This window comes from Crinia signifera, chromosome 6, assembly GCF_055691185.1.
Source record: "Crinia signifera chromosome 6, ASM5569118v1, whole genome shotgun sequence".
Classification (NCBI taxonomy): Eukaryota; Metazoa; Chordata; class Amphibia; order Anura; family Myobatrachidae; genus Crinia; species Crinia signifera.
In genome coordinates, this window is record NC_139222.1 from 59,827,390 (window position 1) to 59,854,616 (window position 27,227).

The 27,227-nt window shown below is 39.8% G+C and overlaps 52 non-coding genes and 7 pseudogenes across 52 annotated transcripts; all 59 read left to right on the forward strand.

Moving 5' to 3' along the window:
* Positions 1 to 91: 91 nt before the first annotated feature.
* On the forward strand, positions 92 to 210 carry LOC146013254 (5S ribosomal RNA). The gene has a single exon (XR_014446234.1). It is a non-coding gene; the product is annotated as a 5S ribosomal RNA (ribosomal RNA).
* Positions 211 to 555: 345 nt separating this feature from the next.
* LOC146014460 (5S ribosomal RNA) lies at positions 556 to 674 on the forward strand. Its single transcript, XR_014447413.1, has one exon. It is a non-coding gene; the product is annotated as a 5S ribosomal RNA (ribosomal RNA).
* A 345-nt stretch (positions 675 to 1,019) lies between these two features.
* Positions 1,020 to 1,138, forward strand: LOC146015890 (5S ribosomal RNA). The gene has a single exon (XR_014448797.1). It is a non-coding gene; the product is annotated as a 5S ribosomal RNA (ribosomal RNA).
* A 344-nt stretch (positions 1,139 to 1,482) lies between these two features.
* Positions 1,483 to 1,601, forward strand: LOC146016378 (5S ribosomal RNA). Its single transcript, XR_014449271.1, has one exon. It is a non-coding gene; the product is annotated as a 5S ribosomal RNA (ribosomal RNA).
* A 345-nt stretch (positions 1,602 to 1,946) lies between these two features.
* Positions 1,947 to 2,065, forward strand: LOC146011267 (5S ribosomal RNA; annotated as a pseudogene).
* Positions 2,066 to 2,410: 345 nt separating this feature from the next.
* Positions 2,411 to 2,529, forward strand: LOC146016719 (5S ribosomal RNA). The gene has a single exon (XR_014449601.1). It is a non-coding gene; the product is annotated as a 5S ribosomal RNA (ribosomal RNA).
* A 344-nt stretch (positions 2,530 to 2,873) lies between these two features.
* LOC146014239 (5S ribosomal RNA) lies at positions 2,874 to 2,992 on the forward strand. Its single transcript, XR_014447190.1, has one exon. It is a non-coding gene; the product is annotated as a 5S ribosomal RNA (ribosomal RNA).
* A 344-nt stretch (positions 2,993 to 3,336) lies between these two features.
* Positions 3,337 to 3,455, forward strand: LOC146016379 (5S ribosomal RNA). The gene has a single exon (XR_014449272.1). It is a non-coding gene; the product is annotated as a 5S ribosomal RNA (ribosomal RNA).
* Positions 3,456 to 3,800: 345 nt separating this feature from the next.
* Positions 3,801 to 3,919, forward strand: LOC146011191 (5S ribosomal RNA; annotated as a pseudogene).
* A 346-nt stretch (positions 3,920 to 4,265) lies between these two features.
* LOC146014240 (5S ribosomal RNA) lies at positions 4,266 to 4,384 on the forward strand. The gene has a single exon (XR_014447191.1). It is a non-coding gene; the product is annotated as a 5S ribosomal RNA (ribosomal RNA).
* Positions 4,385 to 4,729: 345 nt separating this feature from the next.
* Positions 4,730 to 4,848, forward strand: LOC146010605 (5S ribosomal RNA; annotated as a pseudogene).
* Positions 4,849 to 5,193: 345 nt separating this feature from the next.
* Positions 5,194 to 5,312, forward strand: LOC146013255 (5S ribosomal RNA). Its single transcript, XR_014446235.1, has one exon. It is a non-coding gene; the product is annotated as a 5S ribosomal RNA (ribosomal RNA).
* A 342-nt stretch (positions 5,313 to 5,654) lies between these two features.
* On the forward strand, positions 5,655 to 5,773 carry LOC146010845 (5S ribosomal RNA; annotated as a pseudogene).
* A 345-nt stretch (positions 5,774 to 6,118) lies between these two features.
* Positions 6,119 to 6,237, forward strand: LOC146016615 (5S ribosomal RNA). Its single transcript, XR_014449500.1, has one exon. It is a non-coding gene; the product is annotated as a 5S ribosomal RNA (ribosomal RNA).
* A 346-nt stretch (positions 6,238 to 6,583) lies between these two features.
* LOC146015081 (5S ribosomal RNA) lies at positions 6,584 to 6,702 on the forward strand. Its single transcript, XR_014448012.1, has one exon. It is a non-coding gene; the product is annotated as a 5S ribosomal RNA (ribosomal RNA).
* A 345-nt stretch (positions 6,703 to 7,047) lies between these two features.
* Positions 7,048 to 7,166, forward strand: LOC146015092 (5S ribosomal RNA). The gene has a single exon (XR_014448023.1). It is a non-coding gene; the product is annotated as a 5S ribosomal RNA (ribosomal RNA).
* A 345-nt stretch (positions 7,167 to 7,511) lies between these two features.
* LOC146013256 (5S ribosomal RNA) lies at positions 7,512 to 7,630 on the forward strand. Its single transcript, XR_014446236.1, has one exon. It is a non-coding gene; the product is annotated as a 5S ribosomal RNA (ribosomal RNA).
* Positions 7,631 to 7,975: 345 nt separating this feature from the next.
* LOC146014949 (5S ribosomal RNA) lies at positions 7,976 to 8,094 on the forward strand. Its single transcript, XR_014447888.1, has one exon. It is a non-coding gene; the product is annotated as a 5S ribosomal RNA (ribosomal RNA).
* A 342-nt stretch (positions 8,095 to 8,436) lies between these two features.
* On the forward strand, positions 8,437 to 8,555 carry LOC146010846 (5S ribosomal RNA; annotated as a pseudogene).
* A 345-nt stretch (positions 8,556 to 8,900) lies between these two features.
* Positions 8,901 to 9,019, forward strand: LOC146016616 (5S ribosomal RNA). Its single transcript, XR_014449501.1, has one exon. It is a non-coding gene; the product is annotated as a 5S ribosomal RNA (ribosomal RNA).
* A 346-nt stretch (positions 9,020 to 9,365) lies between these two features.
* LOC146015103 (5S ribosomal RNA) lies at positions 9,366 to 9,484 on the forward strand. The gene has a single exon (XR_014448034.1). It is a non-coding gene; the product is annotated as a 5S ribosomal RNA (ribosomal RNA).
* Positions 9,485 to 9,829: 345 nt separating this feature from the next.
* On the forward strand, positions 9,830 to 9,948 carry LOC146015114 (5S ribosomal RNA). Its single transcript, XR_014448045.1, has one exon. It is a non-coding gene; the product is annotated as a 5S ribosomal RNA (ribosomal RNA).
* A 345-nt stretch (positions 9,949 to 10,293) lies between these two features.
* Positions 10,294 to 10,412, forward strand: LOC146015126 (5S ribosomal RNA). The gene has a single exon (XR_014448056.1). It is a non-coding gene; the product is annotated as a 5S ribosomal RNA (ribosomal RNA).
* Positions 10,413 to 10,757: 345 nt separating this feature from the next.
* Positions 10,758 to 10,876, forward strand: LOC146013257 (5S ribosomal RNA). Its single transcript, XR_014446237.1, has one exon. It is a non-coding gene; the product is annotated as a 5S ribosomal RNA (ribosomal RNA).
* A 345-nt stretch (positions 10,877 to 11,221) lies between these two features.
* On the forward strand, positions 11,222 to 11,340 carry LOC146016766 (5S ribosomal RNA). The gene has a single exon (XR_014449645.1). It is a non-coding gene; the product is annotated as a 5S ribosomal RNA (ribosomal RNA).
* Positions 11,341 to 11,684: 344 nt separating this feature from the next.
* On the forward strand, positions 11,685 to 11,803 carry LOC146014384 (5S ribosomal RNA). The gene has a single exon (XR_014447338.1). It is a non-coding gene; the product is annotated as a 5S ribosomal RNA (ribosomal RNA).
* A 345-nt stretch (positions 11,804 to 12,148) lies between these two features.
* On the forward strand, positions 12,149 to 12,267 carry LOC146017140 (5S ribosomal RNA). The gene has a single exon (XR_014450013.1). It is a non-coding gene; the product is annotated as a 5S ribosomal RNA (ribosomal RNA).
* A 345-nt stretch (positions 12,268 to 12,612) lies between these two features.
* Positions 12,613 to 12,731, forward strand: LOC146014950 (5S ribosomal RNA). Its single transcript, XR_014447889.1, has one exon. It is a non-coding gene; the product is annotated as a 5S ribosomal RNA (ribosomal RNA).
* Positions 12,732 to 13,077: 346 nt separating this feature from the next.
* Positions 13,078 to 13,196, forward strand: LOC146015137 (5S ribosomal RNA). Its single transcript, XR_014448067.1, has one exon. It is a non-coding gene; the product is annotated as a 5S ribosomal RNA (ribosomal RNA).
* A 345-nt stretch (positions 13,197 to 13,541) lies between these two features.
* LOC146013258 (5S ribosomal RNA) lies at positions 13,542 to 13,660 on the forward strand. The gene has a single exon (XR_014446238.1). It is a non-coding gene; the product is annotated as a 5S ribosomal RNA (ribosomal RNA).
* A 345-nt stretch (positions 13,661 to 14,005) lies between these two features.
* LOC146017141 (5S ribosomal RNA) lies at positions 14,006 to 14,124 on the forward strand. Its single transcript, XR_014450014.1, has one exon. It is a non-coding gene; the product is annotated as a 5S ribosomal RNA (ribosomal RNA).
* Positions 14,125 to 14,469: 345 nt separating this feature from the next.
* On the forward strand, positions 14,470 to 14,588 carry LOC146017474 (5S ribosomal RNA). The gene has a single exon (XR_014450343.1). It is a non-coding gene; the product is annotated as a 5S ribosomal RNA (ribosomal RNA).
* A 346-nt stretch (positions 14,589 to 14,934) lies between these two features.
* LOC146015149 (5S ribosomal RNA) lies at positions 14,935 to 15,053 on the forward strand. The gene has a single exon (XR_014448078.1). It is a non-coding gene; the product is annotated as a 5S ribosomal RNA (ribosomal RNA).
* Positions 15,054 to 15,398: 345 nt separating this feature from the next.
* LOC146015160 (5S ribosomal RNA) lies at positions 15,399 to 15,517 on the forward strand. The gene has a single exon (XR_014448089.1). It is a non-coding gene; the product is annotated as a 5S ribosomal RNA (ribosomal RNA).
* A 345-nt stretch (positions 15,518 to 15,862) lies between these two features.
* Positions 15,863 to 15,981, forward strand: LOC146013260 (5S ribosomal RNA). The gene has a single exon (XR_014446240.1). It is a non-coding gene; the product is annotated as a 5S ribosomal RNA (ribosomal RNA).
* A 344-nt stretch (positions 15,982 to 16,325) lies between these two features.
* LOC146013261 (5S ribosomal RNA) lies at positions 16,326 to 16,444 on the forward strand. The gene has a single exon (XR_014446241.1). It is a non-coding gene; the product is annotated as a 5S ribosomal RNA (ribosomal RNA).
* Positions 16,445 to 16,789: 345 nt separating this feature from the next.
* Positions 16,790 to 16,908, forward strand: LOC146010680 (5S ribosomal RNA; annotated as a pseudogene).
* Positions 16,909 to 17,254: 346 nt separating this feature from the next.
* Positions 17,255 to 17,373, forward strand: LOC146015173 (5S ribosomal RNA). The gene has a single exon (XR_014448101.1). It is a non-coding gene; the product is annotated as a 5S ribosomal RNA (ribosomal RNA).
* A 345-nt stretch (positions 17,374 to 17,718) lies between these two features.
* Positions 17,719 to 17,837, forward strand: LOC146016589 (5S ribosomal RNA). Its single transcript, XR_014449476.1, has one exon. It is a non-coding gene; the product is annotated as a 5S ribosomal RNA (ribosomal RNA).
* Positions 17,838 to 18,182: 345 nt separating this feature from the next.
* On the forward strand, positions 18,183 to 18,301 carry LOC146013262 (5S ribosomal RNA). The gene has a single exon (XR_014446242.1). It is a non-coding gene; the product is annotated as a 5S ribosomal RNA (ribosomal RNA).
* Positions 18,302 to 18,646: 345 nt separating this feature from the next.
* On the forward strand, positions 18,647 to 18,765 carry LOC146015441 (5S ribosomal RNA). Its single transcript, XR_014448362.1, has one exon. It is a non-coding gene; the product is annotated as a 5S ribosomal RNA (ribosomal RNA).
* Positions 18,766 to 19,110: 345 nt separating this feature from the next.
* On the forward strand, positions 19,111 to 19,229 carry LOC146013263 (5S ribosomal RNA). Its single transcript, XR_014446243.1, has one exon. It is a non-coding gene; the product is annotated as a 5S ribosomal RNA (ribosomal RNA).
* A 345-nt stretch (positions 19,230 to 19,574) lies between these two features.
* LOC146015184 (5S ribosomal RNA) lies at positions 19,575 to 19,693 on the forward strand. Its single transcript, XR_014448112.1, has one exon. It is a non-coding gene; the product is annotated as a 5S ribosomal RNA (ribosomal RNA).
* Positions 19,694 to 20,038: 345 nt separating this feature from the next.
* LOC146016590 (5S ribosomal RNA) lies at positions 20,039 to 20,157 on the forward strand. Its single transcript, XR_014449477.1, has one exon. It is a non-coding gene; the product is annotated as a 5S ribosomal RNA (ribosomal RNA).
* A 345-nt stretch (positions 20,158 to 20,502) lies between these two features.
* On the forward strand, positions 20,503 to 20,621 carry LOC146013264 (5S ribosomal RNA). Its single transcript, XR_014446244.1, has one exon. It is a non-coding gene; the product is annotated as a 5S ribosomal RNA (ribosomal RNA).
* Positions 20,622 to 20,966: 345 nt separating this feature from the next.
* LOC146015442 (5S ribosomal RNA) lies at positions 20,967 to 21,085 on the forward strand. The gene has a single exon (XR_014448363.1). It is a non-coding gene; the product is annotated as a 5S ribosomal RNA (ribosomal RNA).
* Positions 21,086 to 21,430: 345 nt separating this feature from the next.
* Positions 21,431 to 21,549, forward strand: LOC146013265 (5S ribosomal RNA). Its single transcript, XR_014446245.1, has one exon. It is a non-coding gene; the product is annotated as a 5S ribosomal RNA (ribosomal RNA).
* Positions 21,550 to 21,893: 344 nt separating this feature from the next.
* LOC146013266 (5S ribosomal RNA) lies at positions 21,894 to 22,012 on the forward strand. The gene has a single exon (XR_014446246.1). It is a non-coding gene; the product is annotated as a 5S ribosomal RNA (ribosomal RNA).
* A 345-nt stretch (positions 22,013 to 22,357) lies between these two features.
* Positions 22,358 to 22,476, forward strand: LOC146017142 (5S ribosomal RNA). Its single transcript, XR_014450015.1, has one exon. It is a non-coding gene; the product is annotated as a 5S ribosomal RNA (ribosomal RNA).
* Positions 22,477 to 22,822: 346 nt separating this feature from the next.
* LOC146011650 (5S ribosomal RNA) lies at positions 22,823 to 22,925 on the forward strand (annotated as a pseudogene).
* Positions 22,926 to 23,270: 345 nt separating this feature from the next.
* On the forward strand, positions 23,271 to 23,389 carry LOC146016099 (5S ribosomal RNA). The gene has a single exon (XR_014449001.1). It is a non-coding gene; the product is annotated as a 5S ribosomal RNA (ribosomal RNA).
* Positions 23,390 to 23,735: 346 nt separating this feature from the next.
* On the forward strand, positions 23,736 to 23,854 carry LOC146015588 (5S ribosomal RNA). Its single transcript, XR_014448505.1, has one exon. It is a non-coding gene; the product is annotated as a 5S ribosomal RNA (ribosomal RNA).
* A 344-nt stretch (positions 23,855 to 24,198) lies between these two features.
* LOC146014103 (5S ribosomal RNA) lies at positions 24,199 to 24,317 on the forward strand. The gene has a single exon (XR_014447058.1). It is a non-coding gene; the product is annotated as a 5S ribosomal RNA (ribosomal RNA).
* A 344-nt stretch (positions 24,318 to 24,661) lies between these two features.
* LOC146017428 (5S ribosomal RNA) lies at positions 24,662 to 24,780 on the forward strand. The gene has a single exon (XR_014450300.1). It is a non-coding gene; the product is annotated as a 5S ribosomal RNA (ribosomal RNA).
* Positions 24,781 to 25,124: 344 nt separating this feature from the next.
* Positions 25,125 to 25,243, forward strand: LOC146013267 (5S ribosomal RNA). The gene has a single exon (XR_014446247.1). It is a non-coding gene; the product is annotated as a 5S ribosomal RNA (ribosomal RNA).
* Positions 25,244 to 25,588: 345 nt separating this feature from the next.
* LOC146013268 (5S ribosomal RNA) lies at positions 25,589 to 25,707 on the forward strand. The gene has a single exon (XR_014446248.1). It is a non-coding gene; the product is annotated as a 5S ribosomal RNA (ribosomal RNA).
* Positions 25,708 to 26,051: 344 nt separating this feature from the next.
* Positions 26,052 to 26,170, forward strand: LOC146016173 (5S ribosomal RNA). Its single transcript, XR_014449070.1, has one exon. It is a non-coding gene; the product is annotated as a 5S ribosomal RNA (ribosomal RNA).
* Positions 26,171 to 26,512: 342 nt separating this feature from the next.
* Positions 26,513 to 26,631, forward strand: LOC146015443 (5S ribosomal RNA). The gene has a single exon (XR_014448364.1). It is a non-coding gene; the product is annotated as a 5S ribosomal RNA (ribosomal RNA).
* A 345-nt stretch (positions 26,632 to 26,976) lies between these two features.
* Positions 26,977 to 27,095, forward strand: LOC146013269 (5S ribosomal RNA). Its single transcript, XR_014446249.1, has one exon. It is a non-coding gene; the product is annotated as a 5S ribosomal RNA (ribosomal RNA).
* Positions 27,096 to 27,227: the final 132 nt, after the last annotated feature.

Genomic DNA, 27,227 nt, shown 5'->3' on the forward strand with positions numbered 1-27,227 from the left:
TTTTTTTCAGTAAGCCAATACAGTTAGGAAACTTTTGTATTAGCTTACCTGGTGATAGAAGTAGAAGAGGGCAAAAAAGTGCCTTTAACTCACCTACAGCCATACCACATTGGATAGGCCCAATCTCGTCTGATCTTGGAAGCTAAGCAGTGTTGGGCCTGGTTAGTACTTGGGTGGGAGACCACATGGGAACACCAGGTGCTGTAGGTTTTTTCACATTACAGGCAAATTGTTTTTATTCTCTAGCTATTTAAATTGGAAACTTTTTCTTTTTATTGCCAGTACAGACATTTGGAAGAGGTCAAACAGACACAATAGCCATCACCTAAAGACTTACCACACTGTTTAGGCCCAATTCCAACTGCTTTTGGCAGCTAAACAGTGTTGGGCCTCTTTAGTAGTTTAATTTAAGACTCCCGGCTAATATCATGTCCTGTAGGTCTTTTTACATTACCAACACATGATTTTTTTCAGTAAGCCAATACAGTTAGGAAACTTTTTTATTAGCTTACCTGGTGATAGAAGTAGAAGAGGGCAAAAAAGTGCCTGTATCTCACCTACAGCTATACCACATTGGATAGGCCCAATCTCGTCTGATCTTGGAAGCTAAGCAGTGTTGGGCCTGGTTAGTACTTGGGTGGGAGACCACATGGGAACACCAGGTGCTGTAGGTTTTTTCACATTACTGGCAAATTGTTTTTATTCTCTAGCTATTTAAATTGGAAACTTTTTCTTTTTATTGCCAGTAAAGACATGTGGAAGAGGTCAAACAGACACAATAGCCATCACCTAAAGACTTACCACACTGTTTAGGCCCAATTCCAACTGCTTTTGGCAGCTAAACAGTGTTGAGCCTCTTTAGTAGTTTAATTTAAGACCCCCTGCTAATATCATGTCCTGTAGGTCTATTTACATTACCAACACATGATATTTTTCATTAAGCCAATACAGTTAGGAAACTTTTTTATTAGCTTACCTGGTGATAGAAGTAGAAGAGGGCAAAAAAGTGCCTGTATCTCACCTACAGCCATACCACATTGGATAGGCCCAATCTTGTCTGATCTTGGAAGCTAAGCAGTGTTGGGCCTGGTTAGTACTTGGGTGGGAGACCACATGGGAACACCAGGTGCTGTAGGTTTTTTCACATTACAGGCAAATTGTTTTTATTCTCTAGCTATTTAAATTGGAAACTTTTTCTTTTTATTGCCAGTACAGACATTTGGAAGAGGTCAAACAGACACAATAGCCATCACCTAAAGACTTACCACACTGTTTAGGCCCAATTCCAACTGCTTTTGGCAGCTAAACAGTGTTGAGCCTCTTTAGTAGTTTAATTTAAGACCCCTGCTAATATCATGTCCTGTAGGTCTTTTTACATTACCAACACATGATTTTTTTCAGTAAGCCAATACAGTTAGGAAACTTTTTTATTAGCTTACCTGGTGATAGAAGTAGAAGAGGGCAAAAAAGTGCCTGTATCTAACCTACAGCCATACCACATTGGATAGGCCCAATCTCGTCTGATCTTGGAAGCTAAGCAGTGTTGGGCCTGGTTAGTACTTGGGTGGGAGACCACATGGGAACACCATGTGCTGTAGGTTTTTTCACATTACAGGTAAATTGTTTTTATTCTCTAGCTATTTAAATTGGAAACTTTTTCTTTTTATTGCCAGCACAGACATTTGGAAGAGGTCAAACAGACACAATAGCCATCACCTAAAGACTTACCACACTGTTTAGGCTCAATTCCAACTGCTTTTGGCAGCTAAACAGTGTTGAGCCTCTTTTGTAGTTTAATTTAAGACCCCCTGCTAATATCATGTCCTGTAGGTCTTTTTACATTACCAACACATGATTTTTTTCAGTAAGCCAATACAGTTAGGAAACTTTTTTATTAGCTTACCTGGTGATAGAAGTAGAAGAGGGCAAATAAGTGCCTGTATCTCACCTACAGCCATATCACATTGGATAGGCCCAATCTCATCTGAACTTATAAGCTAAGCAGTGTTGGGCCTGGTTAGTATTTGGGTGGGAGACCACATGAGAACACCAGGTGCTGTAGGTTTTTTCACATTACTGGCAAATTGTTTTTATTCTCTAGCTATTTATATTGGAAACTTTTTCATTTTATTGCCAGCACAGACATTTGGAAGAGGTCAAACAGACACAATAGCCATCACCTAAAGACTTACCACAATGTTTAGGCTCAATTCCAATTGCTTTTGGCAGCTAAACAGTGTTGAGCCTCTTTTGTAGTTTAATTTAAGACCCCCTGCTAATATCATGTCCTGTAGGTCTTTTTACATTACCAACACATGATTTTTTTCAGTAAGCCAATACAGTTAGGAAACTTTTGTATTAGCTTACCTGGTAATAGAAGTAGAAGAGGGCAAAAAAGTGGCTTTAACTCACCTACAGCCATTCCACATTGGATAGGCCCAATCTCGTCTGATCTTGGAAGCTAAGCAGTGTTGGGCCTGGTTAGTACTTGGGAGGGAGACCACATGGGAACACCAGGTGCTGTAGGTTTTTTCACATTACAGGCAAATTGTTTTTATTCTCTAGCTATTTAAATTGGAAACTTTTTCTTTTTATTGCCAGTACAGACATTTGGAAGAGGTCAAACAGACACAATAGCCATCACATAAAGACTTACCACACTGTTTAGGCCCAATTCCAACTGCTTTTGGCAGCTAAACAGTGTTGAGCCTCTTTAGTAGTTTAATTTAAGACCCCTGCTAATATCATGTCCTGTAGGTCTTTTTACATTACCAACACATGATTTTTTTCAGTAAGCCAATACAGTTAGGAAACTTTTTTATTAGCTTACCTGGTGATAGAAGTAGAAGAGGGCAAAAAAGTGCCTGTATCTCACCTACAGCCATACCACATTGGATAGGCTCAATCTCGTCTGATCTTGGAAGCTAAGCAGTGTTGGGCCTGGTTAGTACTTGGGTGGGAGACCACCTGGGAACACCAGGTGCTGTAGGTTTTTTCACATTACTGGCAAATTATTTTTATTCTCTAGCTATTTAAATTGGAAACTTTTTCTTTTTATTGCCAGTACAGACATTTGGAAGAGGTCAAACAGACACAATAGCCATCACCTAAAGACTTACCACACTGTTTAGGCCCAATTCCAACTGCTTTTGGCAGCTAAACAGTGTTGAGCCTCTTTAGTAGTTTAATTTAAGACCCCTGCTAATATCATGTCCTGTAGGTCTTTTTACATTACCAACACATGATTTTTTTCAGTAAGCCAATACAGTTAGGAAACTTTTTTATTAGCTTACCTGGTGATAGAAGTAGAAGAGGGCAAAAAAGTGCCTGTATCTAACCTACAGCCATACCACATTGGATAGGCCCAATCTCGTCTGATCTTGGAAGCTAAGCAGTGTTGGGCCTGGTTAGTACTTGGGTGGGAGACCACATGGGAACACCATGTGCTGTAGGTTTTTTCACATTACAGGTAAATTGTTTTTATTCTCTAGCTATTTAAATTGGAAACTTTTTCTTTTTATTGCCAGCACAGACATTTGGAAGAGGTCAAACAGACACAATAGCCATCACCTAAAGACTTACCACACTGTTTAGGCTCAATTCCAACTGCTTTTGGCAGCTAAACAGTGTTGAGCCTCTTTTGTAGTTTAATTTAAGACCCCCTGCTAATATCATGTCCTGTAGATCTTTTTACATTACCAACACATGATTTTTTTCAGTAAGCCAATACAGTTAGGAAACTTTTTTATTAGCTTAACTGGTGATAGAAGTAGAAGAGGGCAAATAAGTGCCTGTATCTCACCTACAGCCATATCACATTGGATAGGCCCAATCTCATCTGAACTTATAAGCTAAGCAGTGTTGGGCCTGGTTAGTATTTGGGTGGGAGACCACATGGGAACACCAGGTGCTGTAGGTTTTTTCACATTACTGGCAAATTGTTTTTATTCTCTAGCTATTTATATTGGAAACTTTTTCTTTTTATTGCCAGTACAGACATTTGGAAGAGGTCAAACAGACACAATAGCCATCACATAAAGACTTACCACACTGTTTAGGCCCAATTCCAACTGCTTTTGGCAGCTAAACAGTGTTGAGCCTGTTTAGTAGTTTAATTTAAGACCCCCTGCTAATATCATGTCCTGTAGGTCTTTTTACATTACCAACACATGATTTTTTTTAAGTAAGCCAATACAGTTAGGAAACTTTTTTATTAGCTTACCTGGTGATAGAAGTAGAAGAGGGCAAAAAAGTGCCTGTATCTCACCTACAGCCATACCACATTGGATAGGCTCAATCTCGTCTGATCTTGGAAGCTAAGCAGTGTTGGGCCTGGTTAGTACTTGGGTGGGAGACCACCTGGGAACACCAGGTGCTGTAGGTTTTTTCACATTACTGGCAAATTATTTTTATTCTCTAGCTATTTAAATTGGAAACTTTTTCTTTTTATTGCCAGCACAGACATTTGGAAGAGGTCAAACAGACACAATAGCCATCACCTAAAGACTTACCACACTGTTTAGGCTCAATTCCAACTGCTTTTGGCAGCTAAACAGTGTTGAGCCTCTTTTGTAGTTTAATTTAAGACCCCCTGCTAATATCATGTCCTGTAGGTCTTTTTACTTTACCAACACATTATTTTTTTCAGTAAGCCAATACAGTTAGGAAACTTTTGTATTAGCTTACCTGGTGATAGAAGTAGAAGAGGGCAAAAAAGTGCATGTATTTCACCTAAAGCCATACCACATTGGATAGGCCCAATCTCGTCTGATCTTGGAAGCTAAGCAGTGTTGGGCCTGGTTAGTTCTTGGGTGGGAGACCACCTGGGAACACCAGGTGCTGTAGGTTTTTTCACATTACTGGCAAATTGTTTTTATTCTCTAGCTATTTATATTGGAAACTTTTTCTTTTTATTGCCAGCACAGACATTTGGAAGAGGTCAAACAGACACACTAGCCATCACCTAAAGACTTACCACACTGTTTAGGCTCAATTCCAACTGCTTTTGGCAGCTAAACAGTGTTGAGCCTCTTTTGTAGTTTAATTTAAGACCCCCTGCTAATATCATGTCCTGTAGGTCTTTTTACATTACCAACACATGATTTTTTTCAGTAAGCCAATACAGTTAGGAAACTTTTGTATTAGCTTACCTGGTGATAGAAGTAGAAGAGGGCAAAAAAGTGCCTGTATCTCACCTACAGCCATACCACATTGGATAGGCCCAATCTCGTCTGATCTTGGAAGCTAAGCAGTGTTGGGCCTGGTTAGTACTTGGGTGGGAGACCACATGGGAACACCAGGTGCTGTAGGTTTTTTCACATTACAGGCAAATTGTTTTTATTCTCTAGCTATTTAAATTGGAAACTTTTTCTTTTTATTGCCAGCACAGACATTTGGAAGAGGTCAAACAGACACAATAGCCATCACCTAAAGACTTACCACACTGTTTAGGCTCAATTCCAACTGCTTTTGGCAGCTAAACAGTGTTGAGCCTCTTTTGTAGTTTAATTTAAGACCCCCTGCTAATATCATGTCCTGTAGGTCTTTTTACATTACCAACACATGATTTTTTTCAGTAAGCCAATACAGTTAGGAAACTTTTTTATTAGCTTACCTGGTGATAGAAGAAGAGGGCAAATAAGTGCCTGTATCTCACCTACAGCCATACCACATTGGATAGGCCCAATCTCATCTGAATTTATAAGCTAAGCAGTGTTGGGCCTGGTTAGTACTTGGGTGGGAGACCACATGGGAACACCAGGTGCTGTAGGTTTTTTCACATTACTGGCAAATTGTTTTTATTCTCTAGCTATTTATATTGGAAACTTTTTCATTTTATTGCCAGCACAGACATTTGGAAGAGGTCAAACAGACACAATAGCCATCACCTAAAGACTTACCACAATGTTTAGGCTCAATTCCAACTGCTTTTGGCAGCTAAACAGTGTTGAGCCTCTTTTGTAGTTTAATTTAAGACCCCCTGCTAATATCATGTCCTGTAGGTCTTTTTACATTACCAACACATGATTTTTTTCAGTAAGCCAATACAGTTAGGAAACTTTTGTATTAGCTTACCTGGTAATAGAAGTAGAAGAGGGCAAAAAAGTGGCTTTAACTCACCTACAGCCATTCCACATTGGATAGGCCCAATCTCGTCTGATCTTGGAAGCTAAGCAGTGTTGGGCCTGGTTAGTACTTGCGTGGGAGACCACATGGGAACACCAGGTGCTGTAGGTTTTTTCACATTACAGGCAAATTGTTTTTATTCTCTAGCTATTTAAATTGGAAACTTTTTCTTTTAATTGCCAGTACAGACATTTGGAAGAGGTCAAACAGACACAATAGCCATCACATAAAGACTTACCACACTGTTTAGGCCCAATTCCAACTGCTTTTGGCAGCTAAACAGTGTTGAGCCTGTTTAGTAGTTTAATTTAAGACCCCCTGCTAATATCATGTCCTGTAGGTCTTTTTACATTACCAACACATGATTTTTTTTAAGTAAGCCAATACAGTTAGGAAACTTTTTTATTAGCTTACCTGGTGATAGAAGTAGAAGAGGGCAAAAAAGTGCATGTATCTCACCTACAGCCATACCACATTGGATAGGCCCAATCTCGTCTGATCTTGGAAGCTAAGCAGTGTTGGGCCTGGTTAGTACTTGGGTGGGAGACCACCTGGGAACACCAGGTGCTGTAGGTTTTTTCACATTACTGGCAAATTATTTTTATTCTCTAGCTATTTAAATTGGAAACTTTTTCTTTTTATTGCCAGCACAGACATTTGGAAGAGGTCAAACAGACACAATAGCCATCACCTAAAGACTTACCACACTGTTTAGGCTCAATTCCAACTGCTTTTGGCAGCTAAACAGTGTTGAGCCTCTTTTGTAGTTTAATTTAAGACCCCCTGCTAATATCATGTCCTGTAGGTCTTTTTACTTTACCAACACATGATTTTTTTCAGTAAGCCAATACAGTTAGGAAACTTTTGTATTAGCTTACCTGGTGATAGAAGTAGAAGAGGGCAAAAAAGTGCCTGTATTTCACCTACAGCCATACCACATTGGATAGGCCCAATCTCGTCTGATCTTGGAAGCTAAGCAGTGTTGGGCCTGGTTAGTACTTGGGTGGGAGACCACCTGGGAACACCAGGTGCTGTAGGTTTTTTCACATTACTGGCAAATTGTTTTTATTCTCTAGCTATTTATATTGGAAACTTTTTCTTTTTATTGCCAGCACAGACATTTGGAAGAGGTCAAACAGACACACTAGCCATCACCTAAAGACTTACCACACTGTTTAGGCTCAATTCCAACTGCTTTTGGCAGCTAAACAGTGTTGAGCCTCTTTTGTAGTTTAATTTAAGACCCCCTGATAATATCATGTCCTGTAGGTCTTTTTACATTACCAACACATGATTTTTTTCAGTAAGCCAATACAGTTAGGAAACTTTTGTATTAGCTTACCTGGTGATAGAAGTAGAAGAGGGCAAAAAAGTGCCTGTATCTCACCTACAGCCATACCACATTGGATAGGCCCAATCTCGTCTGATCTTGGAAGCTAAGCAGTGTTGGGCCTGGTTAGTACTTGGGTGGGAGACCACATGGGAACACCAGGTGCTGTAGGTTTTTTCACATTACTGGCAAATTGTTTTTATTCTCTAGCTATTTATATTGGAAACTTTTTCATTTTATTGCCAGCACAGACATTTGGAAGAGGTCAAACAGACACAATAGCCATCACCTAAAGACTTACCACAATGTTTAGGCTCAATTCCAACTGCTTTTGGCAGCTAAACAGTGTTGAGCCTCTTTTGTAGTTTAATTTAAGACCCCCTGCTAATATCATGTCCTGTAGGTCTTTTTACATTACCAACACATGATTTTTTTCAGTAAGCCAATACAGTTAGGAAACTTTTGTATTAGCTTACCTGGTAATAGAAGTAGAAGAGGGCAAAAAAGTGGCTTTAACTCACCTACAGCCATTCCACATTGGATAGGCCCAATCTCGTCTGATCTTGGAAGCTAAGCAGTGTTGGGCCTGGTTAGTACTTGGGTGGGAGACCACATGGGAACACCAGGTGCTGTAGGTTTTTTCACATTACAGGCAAATTGTTTTTATTCTCTAGCTATTTAAATTGGAAACTTTTTCTTTTTATTGCCAGCACAGACATTTGGAAGAGGTCAAACAGACACAATAGCCATCACCTAAAGACTTACCACACTGTTTAGGCTCAATTCCAACTGCTTTTGGCAGCTAAACAGTGTTGAGCCTCTTTTGTAGTTTAATTTAAGACCCCCTGCTAATATCATGTCCTGTAGGTCTTTTTACATTACCAACACATGATTTTTTTCAGTAAGCCAATACAGTTAGGAAACTTTTTTATTAGCTTACCTGGTGATAGAAGAAGAGGGCAAATAAGTGCCTGTATCTCACCTACAGCCATACCACATTGGATAGGCCCAATCTCATCTGAATTTATAAGCTAAGCAGTGTTGGGCCTGGTTAGTACTTGGGTGGGAGACCACATGGGAACACCAGGTGCTGTAGGTTTTTTCACATTACTGGCAAATTGTTTTTATTCTCTAGCTATTTATATTGGAAACTTTTTCATTTTATTGCCAGCACAGACATTTGGAAGAGGTCAAACAGACACAATAGCCATCACCTAAAGACTTACCACAATGTTTAGGCTCAATTCCAACTGCTTTTGGCAGCTAAACAGTGTTGAGCCTCTTTTGTAGTTTAATTTAAGACCCCCTGCTAATATCATGTCCTGTAGGTCTTTTTACATTACCAACACATGATTTTTTTCAGTAAGCCAATACAGTTAGGAAACTTTTGTATTAGCTTACCTGGTAATAGAAGTAGAAGAGGGCAAAAAAGTGGCTTTAACTCACCTACAGCCATTCCACATTGGATAGGCCCAATCTCGTCTGATCTTGGAAGCTAAGCAGTGTTGGGCCTGGTTAGTACTTGCGTGGGAGACCACATGGGAACACCAGGTGCTGTAGGTTTTTTCACATTACAGGCAAATTGTTTTTATTCTCTAGCTATTTAAATTGGAAACTTTTTCTTTTAATTGCCAGTACAGACATTTGGAAGAGGTCAAACAGACACAATAGCCATCACATAAAGACTTACCACACTGTTTAGGCCCAATTCCAACTGCTTTTGGCAGCTAAACAGTGTTGAGCCTGTTTAGTAGTTTAATTTAAGACCCCCTGCTAATATCATGTCCTGTAGGTCTTTTTACATTACCAACACATGATTTTTTTTAAGTAAGCCAATACAGTTAGGAAACTTTTTTATTAGCTTACCTGGTGATAGAAGTAGAAGAGGGCAAAAAAGTGCATGTATCTCACCTACAGCCATACCACATTGGATAGGCCCAATCTCGTCTGATCTTGGAAGCTAAGCAGTGTTGGGCCTGGTTAGTACTTGGGTGGGAGACCACCTGGGAACACCAGGTGCTGTAGGTTTTTTCACATTACTGGCAAATTATTTTTATTCTCTAGCTATTTAAATTGGAAACTTTTTCTTTTTATTGCCAGCACAGACATTTGGAAGAGGTCAAACAGACACAATAGCCATCACCTAAAGACTTACCACACTGTTTAGGCTCAATTCCAACTGCTTTTGGCAGCTAAACAGTGTTGAGCCTCTTTTGTAGTTTAATTTAAGACCCCCTGCTAATATCATGTCCTGTAGGTCTTTTTACTTTACCAACACATGATTTTTTTCAGTAAGCCAATACAGTTAGGAAACTTTTGTATTAGCTTACCTGGTGATAGAAGTAGAAGAGGGCAAAAAAGTGCCTGTATTTCACCTACAGCCATACCACATTGGATAGGCCCAATCTCGTCTGATCTTGGAAGCTAAGCAGTGTTGGGCCTGGTTAGTACTTGGGTGGGAGACCACCTGGGAACACCAGGTGCTGTAGGTTTTTTCACATTACTGGCAAATTGTTTTTATTCTCTAGCTATTTATATTGGAAACTTTTTCTTTTTATTGCCAGCACAGACATTTGGAAGAGGTCAAACAGACACACTAGCCATCACCTAAAGACTTACCACACTGTTTAGGCTCAATTCCAACTGCTTTTGGCAGCTAAACAGTGTTGAGCCTCTTTTGTAGTTTAATTTAAGACCCCCTGCTAATATCATGTCCTGTAGGTCTTTTTACTTTACCAACACATGATTTTTTTCAGTAAGCCAATACAGTTAGGAAACTTTTGTATTAGCTTACCTGGTGATAGAAGTAGAAGAGGGCAAAAAAGTGCATGTATTTCACCTACAGCCATACCACATTGGATAGGCCCAATCTCGTCTGATCTTGGAAGCTAAGCAGTGTTGGGCCTGGTTAGTACTTGGGTGGGAGACCACCTGGGAACACCAGGTGCTGTAGGTTTTTTCACATTACTGGCAAATTGTTTTTATTCTCTAGCTATTTATATTGGAAACTTTTTCTTTTTATTGCCAGCACAGCCATTTGGAAGAGGTCAAACAGACACACTAGCCATCACCTAAAGACTTACCACAATGTTTAGGCTCAATTCCAACTGCTTTTGGCAGCTAAATAGTGTTGAGCCTCTTTAGTAGTTTAATTTAAGACCCCCTGCTAATATCATGTCCTGTAGGTCTTTTTACATTACCAACACATGATTTTTTTCAGTAAGCCAATACAGTTAGGAAACTTTTTCATTAGCTTACCTGGTGATAGAAGTAGAAGAGGGCAAAAAAGTGCCTGTATCTCACCTACAGCCATACCACATTGGATAGGCCCAATCTCGTCTGATCTTGGAAGCTAAGCAGTGTTGGGCCTGGTTAGTACTTGGGTGGGAGACCACATGGGAACACCAGGTGCTGTAGGTTTTTTCACATTACAGGCAAATTGTTTTTATTCTCTAGCTATTTATATTGGAAACTTTTTCTTTTTATTGCCAGCACAGACATTTGGAAGAGGTCAAACAGACACAATAGCCATCACCTAAAGACTTACCACACTGTTTAGGCTCAATTCCAACTGCTTTTGGCAGCAAAACAGTGTTGAGCCTCTTTAGTAGTTTAATTTAAGACCCCCTGCTAATATCATGTCCTGTAGGTCTTTTTACATTACCAACACATGATATTTTTCATTAAGCCAATACAGTTAGGAAACTTTTTTATTAGCTTACCTGGTGATAGAAGTAGAAGAGGGCAAAAAAGTGCCTGTATCTCACCTACAGCTATACCACATTGGATAGGCCCAATCTTGTCTGATCTTGGAAGCTAAGCAGTGTTGGGCCTGGTTAGTACTTGGGTGGGAGACCACATGGGAACACCAGGTGCTGTAGGTTTTTTCACATTACAGGCAAATTGTTTTTATTCTCTAGCTATTTAAATTGAAAACTTTTTCTTTTTATTGCCAGTACAGACATTTGGAAGAGGTCAAACAGACACAATAGCCATCACCTAAAGACTTACCACACTGTTTAGGCCCAATTCCAACTGCTTTTGGCAGCTAAACAGTGTTGAGCCTCTTTAGTAGTTTAATTTAAGACCCCTGCTAATATCATGTCCTGTAGGTCTTTTTACATTACCAACACATGATTTTTTTCAGTAAGCCAATACAGTTAGGAAACTTTTGTATTAGCTTACCTGGTGATAGAAGTAGAAGAGGGCAAAAAAGTGCCTGTATCTCACCTACAGCCATACCACATTGGATAGGCCCAATCTCGTCTGATCTTGGAAGCTAAGCAGTGTTGGGCCTGGTTAGTACTTGAGTGGGAGACCACATGGGAACACCAGGTGCTGTAGGTTTTTTCACATTACAGGCAAATTGTTTTTATTCTCTAGCTATTTAAATTGGAAACTTTTTCTTTTTATTGCCAGCACAGACATTTGGAAGCGGTCAAACAGACACAATAGCCATCACCTAAAGACTTACCACACTGTTTAGGCTCAATTCCAACTGCTTTTGGCAGCTAAACAGTGTTGAGCCTCTTTTGTAGTTTAATTTAAGACCCCCTGCTAATATCATGTCCTGTAGGTCTTTTTACATTACCAACACATGATTTTTTTTAGTAAGCCAATACAGTTAGGAAACTTTTTTATTAGCTTACCTGGTGATAGAAGTAGAAGAGGGCAAATAAGTGCCTGTATCTCACCTACAGCCATACCACATTGGATAGGCCCAATCTCATCTGAACTTATAAGCTAAGCAGTGTTGGGCCTGGTTAGTACTTGGGTGGGAGACCACATGGGAACACCAGGTGCTGTAGGTTTTTTCACATTACTGGCAAATTGTTTTTATTCTCTAGCTATTTATATTGGAAACTTTTTCATTTTATTGCCAGCACAGACATTTGGAAGAGGTCAAACAGACACAATAGCCATCACCTAAAGACTTACCACAATGTTTAGGCTCAATTCCAACTGCTTTTGGCAGCTAAACAGTGTTGAGCCTCTTTTGTAGTTTAATTTAAGACCCCCTGCTAATATCATGTCCTGTAGGTCTTTTTACATTACCAACACATGATTTTTTTCAGTAAGCCAATACAGTTAGGAAACTTTTGTATTAGCTTACCTGGTAATAGAAGTAGAAGAGGGCAAAAAAGTGGCTTTAACTCACCTACAGCCATTCCACATTGGATAGGCCCAATCTCGTCTGATCTTGGAAGCTAAGCAGTGTTGGGCCTGGTTAGTACTTGGGTGGGAGACCACATGGGAACACCAGGTGCTGTAGGTTTTTTCACATTACAGGCAAATTGTTTTTATTCTCTAGCTATTTAAATTGGAAACTTTTTCTTTTTATTGCCAGTACAGACATTTTGAAGAGGTCAAACAGACACAATAGCCATCACATAAAGACTTACCACACTGTTTAGGCCCAATTCCAACTGCTTTTGGCAGCTAAACAGTGTTGAGCCTGTTTAGTAGTTTAATTTAAGACCCCCTGCTAATATCATGTCCTGTAGGTCTTTTTACATTACCAACACATGATTTTTTTTAAGTAAGCCAATACAGTTAGGAAACTTTTTTATTAGCTTACCTGGTGATAGAAGTAGAAGAGGGCAAAAAAGTGCCTGTATCTCACCTACAGCCATACCACATTGGATAGGCCCAATCTCGTCTGATCTTGGAAGCTAAGCAGTGTTGGGCCTGGTTAGTACTTGGGTGGGAGACCACCTGGGAACACCAGGTGCTGTAGGTTTTTTCACATTACTGGCAAATTATTTTTATTCTCTAGCTATTTAAATTGGAAACTTTTTCTTTTTATTGCCAGCACAGACATTTGGAAGAGGTCAAACAGACACAATAGCCATCACCTAAAGACTTACCACACTGTTTCGGCTCAATTCCAACTGCTTTTGGCAGCTAAACAGTGTTGAGCCTCTTTTGTAGTTTAATTTAAGACCCCCTGCTAATATCATGTCCTGTAGGTCTTTTTACTTTACCAACACATGATTTTTTTCAGTAAGCCAATACAGTTAGGAAACTTTTGTATTAGCTTACCTGGTGATAGAAGTAGAAGAGGGCAAAAAAGTGCCTGTATTTCACCTACAGCCATACCACATTGGATAGGCCCAATCTCGTCTGATCTTGGAAGCTAAGCAGTGTTGGGCCTGGTTAGTACTTGGGTGGGAGACCACATGGGAACACCAGGTGCTGTAGGTTTTTTCACATTACAGGCAAATTGTTTTTATTCTCTAGCTATTTAAATTGGAAACTTTTTCTTTTTATTGCCAGCACAGACATTTGGAAGAGGTCAAACAGACACAATAGCCATCACCTAAAGACTTACCACACTGTTTAGGCTCAATTCCAACTGCTTTTGGCAGCTAAACAGTGTTGAGCCTCTTTTGTAGTTTAATTTAAGACCCCCTGCTAATATCATGTCCTGTAGGTCTTTTTACATTACCAACACATGATTTTTTTCAGTAAGCCAATACAGTTAGGAAACTTTTTTATTAGCTTACCTGGTGATAGAAGTAGAAGAGGGCAAATAAGTGCCTGTATCTCACCTACAGCCATACCACATTGGATAGGCCCAATCTCATCTGAACTTATAAGCTAAGCAGTGTTGGGCCTGGTTAGTACTTGGGTGGGAGACCACATGGGAACACCAGGTGCTGTAGGTTTTTTCACATTACTGGCAAATTGTTTTTATTCTCTAGCTATTTATTTTGGAAACTTTTTCATTTTATTGCCAGCACAGACATTTGGAAGAGGTCAAACAGACACAATAGCCATCACCTAAAGACTTACCACAATGTGTAGGCTCAATTCCAACTGCTTTTGGCAGCTAAACAGTGTTGAGCCTCTTTTGTAGTTTAATTTAAGACCCCCTGCTAATATCATGTCCTGTAGGTCTTTTTACATTACCAACACATGATTTTTTTCAGTAAGCCAATACAGTTAGGAAACTTTTGTATTAGCTTACCTGGTAATAGAAGTAGAATAGGGCAAAAAAGTGGCTTTAACTCACCTACAGCCATTCCACATTGGATAGGCCCAATCTCGTCTGATCTTGGAAGCTAAGCAGTGTTGGGCCTGGTTAGTACTTGGGTGGGAGACCACATGGGAACACCAGATGCTGTAGGTTTTTTCACATTACAGGCAAATTGTTTTTATTCTCTAGCTATTTAAATTGGAAACTTTTTCTTTTTATTGCCAGTACAGACATTTGGAAGAGGTCAAACAGACACAATAGCCATCACATAAAGACTTACCACACTGTTTAGGCCCAATTCCAACTGCTTTTGGCAGCTAAACAGTGTTGAGCCTGTTTAGTAGTTTAATTTAAGACCCCCTGCTAATATCAAGTCCTGTAGGTCTTTTTACATTACCAACACATGATTTTTTTTAAGTAAGCCAATACAGTTAGGAAACTTTTTTATTAGCTTACCTGGTGATAGAAGTAGAAGAGGGCAAAAAAGTGCCTGTATCTCACCTACAGCCATACCACATTGGATAGGCCCAATCTCGTCTGATCTTGGAAGCTAAGCAGTGTTGGGCCTGGTTAGTACTTGGGTGGGAGACCACCTGGGAACACCAGGTGCTGTAGGTTTTTTCACATTACTGGCAAATTATTTTTATTCTCTAGCTATTTAAATTGGAAACTTTTTCTTTTTATTGCCAGCACAGACATTTGGAAGAGGTCAAACAGACACAATAGCCATCACCTAAAGACTTACCACACTGTTTAGGCTCAATTCCAACTGCTTTTGGCAGCTAAACAGTGTTGAGCCTCTTTTGTAGTTTAATTTAAGACCCCCTGCTAATATCATGTCCTGTAGGTCTTTTTACTTTACCAACACATGATTTTTTTCAGTAAGCCAATACAGTTAGGAAACTTTTGTATTAGCTTACCTGGTGATAGAAGTAGAAGAGGGCAAAAAAGTGCCTGTATTTCACCTACAGCCATACCACATTGGATAGGCCCAATCTCGTCTGATCTTGGAAGCTAAGCAGTGTTGGGCCTGGTTAGTACTTGGGTGGGAGACCACCTGGGAACACCAGGTGCTGTAGGTTTTTTCACATTACTGGCAAATTGTTTTTATTCTCTAGCTATTTATATTGGAAACTTTTTCTTTTTATTGCCAGCACAGACATTTGGAAGAGGTCAAACAGACACACTAGCCATCACCTAAAGACTTACCACACTGTTTAGGCTCAATTCCAACTGCTTTTGGCAGCTAAATAGTGTTGAGCCTCTTTAGTAGTTTAATTTAAGACCCCCTGCTAATATCATGTCCTGTAGGTCTTTTTACATTACCAACACATGATTTTTTTCAGTAAGCCAATACAGTTAGGAAACTTTTTTATTAGCTTACCTGGTGATAGAAGTAGAAGAGGGCAAAAAAGTGCCTGTATCTCACCTACAGCCATACCACATTGGATAGGCCCAATCTCGTCTGATCTTGGAAGCTAAGCAGTGTTGGGCCTGGTTAGTACTTGGGTGGGAGACCACATGGGAACACCAGGTGCTGTAGGTTTTTTCACATTACAGGCAAATTGTTTTTATTCTCTAGCTATTTAAATTGGAAACTTTTTCTTTTTATTGCCAGTACAGACATTTGGAAGAGGTCAAACAGACACAATAGCCATCACCTAAAGACTTACCACACTGTTTAGGCCCAATTCCAACTGCTTTTGGCAGCTAAACAGAGTTGATCCTCTTTAGTAGTTTAATTTAAGACCCCCTGCTAATATCATGTCCTGTAGGTCTTTTTACATTACCAACACATGATTTTTTTCAGTAAGCCAATACAGTTAGGAAACTGTTTATTAGCTTACCTGGTGATAGAAGTAGAAGAGGGCAAAAAAGTGCCTGTATCTCACCTACAGCCATACCACATTGGATAGGCCCAATCTCGTCTGATCTTGGAAGCTAAGCAGTGTTGGGCCTGGTTAGTACTTGGGTGGGAGACCACATGGGAACACCAGGTGCTGTAGGTTTTTTCACATTACAGGCAAATTGTTTTTATTCTCTAGCTATTTAAATTGGAAACTTTTTCTTTTTATTGCCAGCACAGACATTTGGAAGAGGTCAAACAGACACAATAGCCATCACCTAAAGACTTACCACACTGTTTAGGCTCAATTCCAACTGCTTTTGGCAGCTAAACAGTGTTGAGCCTCTTTTGTAGTTTAATTTAAGACCCCCTGCTAATATCATGTCCTGTAGGTCTTTTTACATTACCAACACATGATTTTTTTCAGTAAGCCAATACAGTTAGGAAACTTTTTTATTAGCTTACCTGGTGATAGAAGTAGAAGAGGGCAAATAAGTGCCTGTATCTCACCTACAGCCATACCACATTGGATAGGCCCAATCTCATCTGAACTTATAAGCTAAGCAGTGTTGGGCCTGGTTAGTACTTGGGTGGAAGACCACATGGGAACACCAGGTGCTGTAGGTTTTTTCACATTACTGGCAAATTGTTTTTATTCTCTAGCTATTTATATTGGAAACTTTTTTATTTTATTGTCAGCACAGACATTTGGAAGAGGTCAAACAGACACAATAGCCATCACATAAAGACTTACCACACTGTTTAGGCCCAATTCCAACTGCTTTTGGCAGCTAAACAGTGTTGAGCCTGTTTAGTAGTTTAATTTAAGACCCCCTGCTAATATCAAGTCCTGTAGGTCTTTTTACATTACCAACACATGATTTTTTTTAAGTAAGCCAATACAGTTAGGAAACTTTTTTATTAGCTTACCTGGTGATAGAAGTAGAAGAGGGCAAAAAAGTGCCTGTATCTCACCTACAGCCATACCACATTGGATAGGCCCAATCTCGTCTGATCTTGGAAGCTAAGCAGTGTTGGGCCTGGTTAGTACTTGGGTGGGAGACCACCTGGGAACACCAGGTGCTGTAGGTTTTTTCACATTACTGGCAAATTATTTTTATTCTCTAGCTATTTAAATTGGAAACTTTTTCTTTTTATTGCCAGCACAGACATTTGGAAGAGGTCAAACAGACACAATAGCCATCACCTAAAGACTTACCACACTGTTTAGGCTCAATTCCAACTGCTTTTGGCAGCTAAACAGTGTTGAGCCTCTTTTGTAGTTTAATTTAAGACCCCCTGCTAATATCATGTCCTGTAGGTCTTTTTACTTTACCAACACATGATTTTTTTCAGTAAGCCAATACAGTTAGGAAACTTTTGTATTAGCTTACCTGGTGATAGAAGTAGAAGAGGGCAAAAAAGTGCCTGTATTTCACCTACAGCCATACCACATTGGAAAGGCCCAATCTCGTCTAATCTTGGAAGCTAAGCAGTGTTGGGCCTGGTTAGTACTTGAGTGGGAGACCACCTGGGAACACCAGGTGCTGTAGGTTTTTTCACATTACTGGCAAATTGTTTTTATTCTCTAGCTATTTATATTGGAAACTTTTTCTTTTTATTGCCAGCACAGACATTTGGAAGAGGTCAAACAGACACACTAGCCATCACCTAAAGACTTACCACACTGTTTAGGCTCAATTCCAACTGCTTTTGGCCGCTAAATAGTGTTGAGCCTCTTTAGTAGTTTAATTTAAGACCCCCTGCTAATATCATGTCCTGTAGGTCTTTTTACATTACCAACACATGATTTTTTTTAGTAAGCCAATACAGTTAGGAAACTTTTTTATTAGCTTACCTGGTGATAGAAGTAGAAGAGGGCAAAAAAGTGCCTGTATCTCACCTACAGCCATACCACATTGGATAGGCCCAATCTCGTCTGATCTTGGAAGCTAAGCAGTGTTGGGCCTGGTTAGTACTTGGGTGGGAGACCACATGGGAACACCAGGTGCTGTAGGTTTTTTCACATTACAGGCAAATTGTTTTTATTCTCTAGCTATTTAAATTGGAAACTTTTTCTTTTTATTGACAGTACAGACATTTGGAAGAGGTCAAACAGACACAATAGCCATCACCTAAAGACTTACCACACTGTTTAGGCCCAATTCCAACTGCTTTTGGCAGCTAAACAGAGTTGATCCTCTTTAGTAGTTTAAGTTAAGACCCCCTGCTAATATCATGTCCTGTAGGTCTTTTTACTTTACCAACACATGATTTTTTTCAGTAAGCCAATACAGTTAGGAAACTTTTGTATTAGCTTACCTGGTGATAGAAGTAGAAGAGGGCAAAAAAGTGCCTGTATTTCACCTACAGCCATACCACATTGGATAGGCCCAATCTTGTCTGATCTTGGAAGCTAAGCAGTGTTGGGCCTGGTTAGTACTTGGGTGGGAGACCACCTGGGAACACCAGGTGCTGTAGGTTTTTTCACATTACTGGCAAATTGTTTTTATTCTCTAGCTATTTATATTGGAAACTTTTTCTTTTTATTGCCAGCACAGACATTTGGAAGAGGTCAAACAGACACACTAGCCATCACCTAAAGACTTACCACACTGTTTAGGCTCAATTCCAACTGCTTTTGGCAGCTAAATAGTGTTGAGCCTCTTTAGTAGTTTAATTTAAGACCCCCTGCTAATATCATGTCCTGTAGGTCTTTTTACATTACCAACACATGATTTTTTTCAGTAAGCCAATACAGTTAGGAAACTTTTTTATTAGCTTACCTGGTGATAGAAGTAGAAGAGGGCAAAAAAGTGCCTGTATCTCACCTACAGCCATACCACATTGGATAGGCCCAATCTCGTCTGATCTTGGAAGCTAAGCAGTGTTGGGCCTGGTTAGTACTTGGGTGGGAGACCACATGGGAACACCAGGTGCTGTAGGTTTTTTCACATTACAGGCAAATTGTTTTTATTCTCTAGCTATTTAAATTGGAAACTTTTTCTTTTTATTGCCAGTACAGACATTTGGAAGAGGTCAAACAGACACAATAGCCATCACCTAAAGACTTACCACACTGTTTAGGCCCAATTCCAACTGCTTTTGGCAGCTAAACAGAGTTGATCCTCTTTAGTAGTTTAATTTAAGACCCCCTGCTAATATCATGTCCTGTAGGTCTTTTTACATTACCAACACATGATTTTTTTCAGTAAGCCAATACAGTTAGGAAACTTTTTTATTAGCTTACCTGGTGATAGAAGTAGAAGAGGGCAAAAAAGTGCCTGTATCTCACCTACAGCCATACCACATTGGATAGGCCCAATCTCGTCTGATCTTGGAAGCTAAGCAGTGTTGGGCCTGGTTAGTACTTGGGTGGGAGACCACCTGGGAACACCAGGTGCTGTAGGTTTTTTCACATTACTGGCAAATTATTTTTATTCTCTAGCTATTTAAATCGGAATCTTTTTTTTTTTATTGCCAGCACAGACATTTGGAAGAGGTCAAACAGACACAATAGCCATCACCTAAAGACTTACCACACTGTTTAGGCTCAATTCCAACTGCTTTTGGCAGCTAAACAGTGTTGAGCCTCTTTTGTAGTTTAATTTAAGACCCCCTGCTAATATCATGTCCTGTAGGTCTTTTTACTTTACCAACACATGATTTTTTTCAGTAAGCCAATACAGTTAGGAAACTTTTGTATTAGCTTACCTGGTGATAGAAGTAGAAGAGGGCAAAAAAGTGCCTGTATTTCACCTACAGCCATACCACATTGGAAAGGCCCAATCTCGTCTAATCTTGGAAGCTAAGCAGTGTTGGGCCTGGTTAGTACTTGAGTGGGAGACCACCTGGGAACACCAGGTGCTGTAGGTTTTTTCACATTACTGGCAAATTGTTTTTATTCTCTAGCTATTTATATTGGAAACTTTTTCTTTTTATTGCCAGCACAGACATTTGGAAGAGGTCAAACAGACACACTAGCCATCACCTAAAGACTTACCACACTGTTTAGGCTCAATTCCAACTGCTTTTGGCCGCTAAATAGTGTTGAGCCTCTTTAGTAGTTTAATTTAAGACCCCCTGCTAATATCATGTCCTGTAGGTCTTTTTACATTACCAACACATGATTTTTTTTAGTAAGCCAATACAGTTAGGAAACTTTTTTATTAGCTTACCTGGTGATAGAAGTAGAAGAGGGCAAAAAAGTGCCTGTATCTCACCTACAGCCATACCACATTGGATAGGCCCAATCTCGTCTGATCTTGGAAGCTAAGCAGTGTTGGGCCTGGTTAGTACTTGGGTGGGAGACCACATGGGAACACCAGGTGCTGTAGGTTTTTTCACATTACAGGCAAATTGTTTTTATTCTCTAGCTATTTAAATTGGAAACTTTTTCTTTTTATTGACAGTACAGACATTTGGAAGAGGTCAAACAGACACAATAGCCATCACCTAAAGACTTACCACACTGTTTAGGCCCAATTCCAACTGCTTTTGGCAGCTAAACAGAGTTGATCCTCTTTAGTAGTTTAAGTTAAGACCCCCTGCTAATATCATGTCCTGTAGGTCTTTTTACTTTACCAACACATGATTTTTTTCAGTAAGCCAATACAGTTAGGAAACTTTTGTATTAGCTTACCTGGTGATAGAAGTAGAAGAGGGCAAAAAAGTGCCTGTATTTCACCTACAGCCATACCACATTGGATAGGCCCAATCTTGTCTGATCTTGGAAGCTAAGCAGTGTTGGGCCTGGTTAGTACTTGGGTGGGAGACCACCTGGGAACACCAGGTGCTGTAGGTTTTTTCACATTACTGGCAAATTGTTTTTATTCTCTAGCTATTTATATTGGAAACTTTTTCTTTTTATTGCCAGCACAGACATTTGGAAGAGGTCAAACAGACACACTAGCCATCACCTAAAGACTTACCACACTGTTTAGGCTCAATTCCAACTGCTTTTGGCAGCTAAATAGTGTTGAGCCTCTTTAGTAGTTTAATTTAAGACCCCCTGCTAATATCATGTCCTGTAGGTCTTTTTACATTACCAACACATGATTTTTTTCAGTAAGCCAATACAGTTAGGAAACTTTTTTATTAGCTTACCTGGTGATAGAAGTAGAAGAGGGCAAAAAAGTGCCTGTATCTCACCTACAGCCATACCACATTGGATAGGCCCAATCTCGTCTGATCTTGGAAGCTAAGCAGTGTTGGGCCTGGTTAGTACTTGGGTGGGAGACCACATGGGAACACCAGGTGCTGTAGGTTTTTTCACATTACAGGCAAATTGTTTTTATTCTCTAGCTATTTAAATTGGAAACTTTTTCTTTTTATTGCCAGTACAGACATTTGGAAGAGGTCAAACAGACACAATAGCCATCACCTAAAGACTTACCACACTGTTTAGGCCCAATTCCAACTGCTTTTGGCAGCTAAACAGAGTTGATCCTCTTTAGTAGTTTAATTTAAGACCCCCTGCTAATATCATGTCCTGTAGGTCTTTTTACATTACCAACACATGATTTTTTTCAGTAAGCCAATACAGTTAGGAAACTGTTTATTAGCTTACCTGGTGATAGAAGTAGAAGAGGGCAAAAAAGTGCCTGTATCTCACCTACAGCCATACCACATTGGATAGGCCCAATCTCGTCTGATCTTGGAAGCTAAGCAGTGTTGGGCCTGGTTAGTACTTGGGTGGGAGACCACATGGGAACACCAGGTGCTGTAGGTTTTTTCACATTACAGGCAAATTGTTTTTATTCTCTAGCTATTTAAATTGGAAACTTTTTCTTTTTATTGCCAGCACAGACATTTGGAAGAGGTCAAACAGACACAATAGCCATCACCTAAAGACTTACCACACTGTTTAGGCTCAATTCCAACTGCTTTTGGCAGCTAAACAGTGTTGAGCCTCTTTTGTAGTTTAATTTAAGACCCCCTGCTAATATCATGTCCTGTAGGTCTTTTTACATTACCAACACATGATTTTTTTCAGTAAGCCAATACAGTTAGGAAACTTTTTTATTAGCTTACCTGGTGATAGAAGTAGAAGAGGGCAAATAAGTGCCTGTATCTCACCTACAGCCATACCACATTGGATAGGCCCAATCTCATCTGAACTTATAAGCTAAGCAGTGTTGGGCCTGGTTAGTACTTGGGTGGGAGACCACATGGGAACACCAGGTGCTGTAGGTTTTTTCACATTACTGGCAAATTGTTTTTATTCTCTAGCTATTTATATTGGAAACTTTTTCATTTTATTGCCAGCACAGACATTTGGAAGAGGTCAAACAGACACAATAGCCATCACATAAAGACTTACCACACTGTTTAGGCCCAATTCCAACTGCTTTTGGCAGCTAAACAGTGTTGAGCCTCTTTAGTAGTTTAATTTAAGACCCCCTGCTAATATCAAGTCCTGTAGGTCTTTTTACATTACCAACACATGATTTTTTTTAAGTAAGCCAATACAGTTAGGAAACTTTTTTATTAGCTTACCTGGTGATAGAAGTAGAAGAGGGCAAAAAAGTGCCTGTATCTCACCTACAGCCATACCACATTGGATAGGCCCAATCTCGTCTGATCTTGGAAGCTAAGCAGTGTTGGGCCTGGTTAGTACCTGGGAACACCAGGTGCTGTAGGTTTTTTCACATTACTGGCAAATTATTTTTATTCTCTAGCTATTTAAATTGGAAACTTTTTCTTTTTATTGCCAGCACAGACATTTGGAAGAGGTCAAACAGACACAATAGCCATCACCTAAAGACTTACCACACTGTTTAGGCTCAATTCCAACTGCTTTTGGCAGCTAAACAGTGTTGAGCCTCTTTTGTAGTTTAATTTAAGACCCCCTGCTAATATCATGTCCTGTAGGTCTTTTTACTTTACCAACACATGATTTTTTTCAGTAAGCCAATACAGTTAGGAAACTTTTGTATTAGCTTACCTGGTGATAGAAGTAGAAGAGGGCAAAAAAGTGCCTGTATTTCACCTACAGCCATACCACATTGGATAGGCCCAATCTCGTCTAATCTTGGAAGCTAAGCAGTGTTGGGCCTGGTTAGTACTTGGGTGGGAGACCACCTGGGAACACCAGGTGCTGTAGGTTTTTTCACATTACTGGCAAATCGTTTTTTCTTCTCTAGCTATTTATATTGGAAACTTTTTCTTTTTATTGCCAGCACAGACATTTGGAAGAGGTCAAACAGACACACTAGCCATCACCTAAAGACTTACCACACTGTTTAGGCTCAATTCCAACTGCTTTTGGCCGCTAAATAGTGTTGAGCCTCTTTAGTAGTTTAATTTAAGACCCCCTGCTAATATCATGTCCTGTAGGTCTTTTTACATTACCAACACATGATTTTTTTTAGTAAGCCAATACAGTTAGGAAACTTTTTTATTAGCTTACCTGGTGATAGAAGTAGAAGAGGGCAAAAAAGTGCCTGTATCTCACCTACAGCCATACCACATTGGATAGGCCCAATCTAATCTGATCTTGGAAGCTAAGCAGTGTTGGGCCTGGTTAGTACTTGGGTGGGAGACCACATGGGAACACCAGGTGCTGTAGGTTTTTTCACATTACAGGCAAATTGTTTTTATTCTCTAGCTATTTAAATTGGAAACTTTTTCTTTTTATTGCCAGTACAGACATTTGGAAGAGGTCAAACAGACACAATAGCCATCACCTAAAGACTTACCACACTGTTTAGGCCCAATTCCAACTGCTTTTGGCAGCTAAACAGAGTTGATCCTCTTTAGTAGTTTAAGTTAAGACCCCCTGCTAATATCATGTCCTGTAGGTCTTTTTACATTACCAACACATGATTTTTTTCAGTAAGCCAATACAGTTAGGAAACTGTTTATTAGCTTACCTGGTGATAGAAGTAGAAGAGGGCAAAAAAGTGCCTGTATCTCACCTACAGCCATACCACATTGGAAAGGCCCAATCTCGTCTGATCTTGGAAGCTAAGCAGTGTTGGGCCTGGTTAGTACTTGGGTGGGAAACCACATGGGAACACCAGGTGCTGTAGGTTTTTTCACATTACAGGCAAATTGTTTTTATTCTCTAGCTATTTAAATTGGAAACTTTTTCTTTTTATTGCCAGTACAGACATGTGGAAGAGGTAAACAGACACAATAGCCATCACCTAAAGACTTACCACACTGTTTAGGCCCAATTCCAACTGCTTTTGGCAGCTAAACAGTGTTGAGCCTCTTTAGTAGTTTAATTTAAGACCCCCTGCTAATATCATGTCCTGTAGGTCTTTTTACATTACCAACACATGATATTTTTCATTAAGCCAATACAGTTAGGAAACTTTTTTATTAGCTTACCTGGTGATAGAAGTAGAAGAGGGCAAAAAAGTGCATTTATCTCACCTACAGCCATACCACATTGGATAGGCCCAATCTTGTTTGATCTTGGAAGCTAAGCAGTGTTGGGCCTGGTTAGTACTTGGGTGGGAGACCACATGGGAACACCAGGTGCTGTAGTTTTTTTCACATTACAGGCAAATTGTTTTTATTCTCTAGCTATTTAAATTGGAAACTTTTTCTTTTTATTGCCAGTACAGACATTTGGAAGAGGTCAAACAGACACAATAGCCATCACCTAAAGACTTACCACACTGTTTAGGCCCAATTCCAACTGCTTTTGGCAGCTAAACAGTGTTGAGCCTCTTTAGTAGTTTAATTTAAGACCCCTGCTAATATCATGTCCTGTAGGTCTTTTTACATTACCAACACATGATTTTTTTCAGTAAGCCAATACAGTTAGGAAACTTTTTTATTAGCTTACCTGGTGATAGAAGTAGAAGAGGGCAAAAAAGTGCCTGTATCTCACCTACAGCCATACCACATTGGATAGGCCCAATCTCGTCTGATCTTGGAAGCTAAGCAGTGTTGGGCCTGGTTAGTACTTGGGTGGGAGACCACATGGGAACACCAGGTGCTGTAGGTTTTTGCACATTATAGGCAAATTGTTTTTATTCTCTAGCTATTTAAATTGGAAACTTTTTCTTTTTATTGCCAGCACAGACATTTGGAAGAGGTCAAACAGACACAATAGCCATCACCTAAAGACTTACCACACTGTTTAGGCTCAATTCCAACTGCTTTTGGCAGCTAAACAGTGTTGAGCCTCTTTTGTAGTTTAATTTAAGACCCCCTGCTAATATCATGTCCTGTAGGTCTTTTTACATTACCAACACATGATTTTTTTCAGTAAGCCAATACAGTTAGGAAACTTTTTTATTAGCTTACCTGGTGATAGAAGTAGAAGAGGGCAAATAAGTGCCTGTATCTCACCTACAGCCATACCACATTGGATAGGCCCAATCTCGTCTGATCTTGGAAGCTAAGCAGTGTTGGGCCTGGTTAGTACTTGGGTGGGAGACCACATGGGAACACCAGGTGCTGTAGGTTTTTTCACATTACAGGCAAATTGTTTTTATTCTCTAGCTATTTAAATTGGAAACTTTTTCTTTTTATTGCCAGCACAGACATTTGGAAGAGGTCAAACAGACACAATAGCCATCACCTAAAGACTTACCACACTGTTTAGGCCCAATTCCAACTGCTTTTGGCAGCTAAACAGAGTTGATCCTCTTTAGTAGTTTAATTTAAGACCCCCTGCTAATATCATGTCCTGTAGGTCTTTTTACATTACCAACACATGATTTTTTTCAGTAAGCCAATACAGTTAGGAAACTGTTTATTAGCTTACCTGGTGATAGAAGTAGAAGAGGGCAAAAAAGTGCCTGTATCTCACCTACAGACATACCACATTGGATAGGCCCAATCTCGTCTGATCTTGGAAGCTAAGCAGTGTTGGGCCTGGTTAGTACTTGGGTGGGAGACCACATGGGAACACCAGGTGCTGTAGGTTTTTTCACATTACAGGCAAATTGTTTTTATTCTCTAGCTTAAATTGGAAACTTTTTCTTTTTATTGCCAGTACAGACATGTGGAAGAGGTCAAACAGACACAATAGCCATCACCTAAAGACTTACCACACTGTTTAGGCCCAATTCCAACTGCTTTTGGCAGCTAAACAGTGTTGAGCCTCTTTAGTAGTTTAATTTAAGACCCCCTGCTAATATCATGTCCTGTAGGTCTTTTTACATTACCAACACATGATTTTTTTCATTAAGCCAATACAGTTAGGAAACTTTTTTATCAGCTTACCTGGTGATAGAAGTAGAAGAGGGCAAAAAAGTGCCTGTATCTCACCTACAGCCATACCACATTGGATAGGCCCAATCTTGTCTGATCTTGGAAGCTAAGCAGTGTTGGGCCTGGTTAGTACTTGGGTGGGAGACCACCTGGGAACACCAGGTGCTGTAGGTTTTTTCACATTACTGGCAAATTGTTTTTATTCTCTAGCTATTTATATTGGAAACTTTTTCTTTTTATTGCCAGCACAGACATTTGGAAGAGGTCAAACAGACACACTAGCCATCACCTAAAGACTTACCACACTGTTTAGGCTCAATTCCAACTGCTTTTGGCCGCTAAATAGTGTTGAGCCTCTTTAGTAGTTTAATTTAAGACCCCCTGCTAATATCATGTCCTGTAGGTCTTTTTACATTACCAACACATGATTTTTTTCAGTAAGCCAATACAGTTAGGAAACTTTTTTATTAGCTTACCTGGTGATAGAAGTAGAAGAGGGCAAAAAAGTGCCTGTATCTCACCTACAGCCATACCACATTGGATAGGCCCAATCTCGTCTGATCTTGGAAGCTAAGCAGTGTTGGGCCTGGTTAGTACTTGGGTGGGAGACCACATGGGAACACCAGGTGCTGTAGGTTTTTTCACATTACAGGCAAATTGTTTTTATTCTCTAGCTATTTAAATTGGAAACTTTTTCTTTTTATTGCCAGTACAGACATTTGGAAGAGGTCAAACAGACACAATAGCCATCACTTAAAGACTTACCACAC